Raw genomic sequence first — 1,878 nt, 5'->3', positions numbered from 1 at the left:
TGACTTTAATAACATTTCTTACTTAATGGAAACACTGCAGTTGTGAAACTGTGTTTTTTCCACATTAACAGAATTTCGACAAAGTTTTGCGCACATTTGTAATGGAAACACAGCTAGTGTTGTTAGCCTTGTAACAAAGCTCTGTTTACATGCAGACATTCCCCTCTGACATCACTTCCTGTTTCTTCACAGACAAATATCTCAACAACTGTTCATCTCAGTGGTGTGAAATTACTTTTGCAACAAGTTGTCTGTTATCTTTCCAAAAGTGCGTCCATATTTATCACAAAAATGTGATGTCACAGGCACTTTAAAGTTTAATGCTAGCTGCGGAGTTATGAGTTAAATATGTTGAATATTCTGATTTTAGCTGAAGCTAACGTCAACGTTTGGGTTGATTTGAGTTTCACAGGATGTTTTTATCTTTTTTAAACACAATGGAAACATTTGACTGACAAATACTGACACTGTTTATAATGTTTTTACTATTTAAATTGAAAGCATGTGTTTACCTTTGAATGTTGTTATGAATTTGATATTTTGCTGTCTGATAAAAGTAAATATTTTTGATAAACAGCGTGTTTGCTGGTTTATGATTGAACATTCAGCCGTGCATGTGATGTGCAGCATGTTCTGGAAAAGCCACGCAGCAGCAGTCACATGCTCAGGGAGTCACACACACACACACACACACACACACACACACAGCTCATATGAGAGCTGAGAGAATGAGGGCAGCATGAATACACTAAACCCCCACACTCCTTTGTTGCTATGGAAACCTGTCCTGACGGTCCTGCATTAAGATCTAGGTTACCGGATATGACGTCAGTGCCGTGCCTCCCTGTCCATCTACAATCTCTTTTAAGGCTCTTTACCGCTACGGTTGTCAGATGATGATTAATGTATTTGACTTGTACATCATACTTGGTTGTAACATCTCATATAAAGCGTTCATTCGATTTTTTTCGACTTTTTTCTTTACTCCTCCGCCCTTGTCTTTTATTTTGAAAGTCCAGCGATATGTTTTCGTCTCCAATGACAAATTACATCATTTAAACTGCTTTCATAAGCAGAAATCTTTGTCATTTCAATAATTTATTAAGCGTGTGGCATATTTTTATATAAAAAGATGATTAACATTTAAATTTGACGGGTTTTAAAGCAACCCCGTTTTATTTTGACAGGCTCTACCGGAAGTGGTTATGCGCGTTGCACGTTCACTTCACGTAAGTCTGTGGAAAACCTGAACGGTCGGACGTCGAGCGTCTCCATCCCGACGACACTGGACGAACTAACGGTTTGTGGCGGTTCTGGTGAGCTCCCGGAGGTCGTGTCCAGCAACATGGCGGCTGTTGTCTCCGCTGGCGGCCTCCGCTGCTGAAAGACTGAAGATCAAAAGGTGAGACGCTCGAGCGACCGACACGAGCTAATCGGCTAAATCTAGCTTAGCACGGCTAGCAGTCGGTGTAGTTCCCGTTTCCTGACTCGGCTCTTACCTCAGCGCTGGGTTAGAACTTTTATCAGGCTTTTCTTTTTTATTTCACAATGTTGACGTAAATAAAGTTAAGTTAAAAATATAAAAATAACTCATTTTTACCAAAATATATTTGTTTTTACCGGAAAGTCCTTTAAAACCCACTGAAGCTGCAGCTTTTCTCTTCGTTTCCAGTAAAAACTACATTTATCTTTGTGTTTTTGTGACCTTTTATTTTAATTTAATGTGCATTTCTTACCTGTGGGAATTTACTATGTTAATTAAAAAATCTTATTAAGAACTTGTATAAATAAATTGTTTTGTATCCGCTAATGATGTTTGGAATATAATTAGAGCTGCAACGATACCAAAAATTCACGATTCGGTTCGATACTTTAGTC

General features: G+C 38.3%; 1 pseudogene; it reads left to right on the top strand.

The window, feature by feature from the left end:
- The first annotated feature begins 1,188 nt into the window (after window positions 1-1,188).
- LOC106527780 (phosphatidylinositol 3-kinase regulatory subunit alpha pseudogene) overlaps window positions 1,189-1,878 on the top strand; it is a 2,456-nt pseudogene continuing 1,766 nt past the window's right edge.

Source organism: Austrofundulus limnaeus, unplaced genomic scaffold (genome assembly GCF_001266775.1).
Source record: "Austrofundulus limnaeus strain Quisiro unplaced genomic scaffold, Austrofundulus_limnaeus-1.0 Scaffold343, whole genome shotgun sequence".
Lineage (NCBI taxonomy): Eukaryota > Metazoa > Chordata > Actinopteri > Cyprinodontiformes > Rivulidae > Austrofundulus > Austrofundulus limnaeus.
The sequence above is the reverse complement of the archived record's forward strand: the minus strand, read 5'-3'. Positions and strand labels throughout refer to the sequence as shown.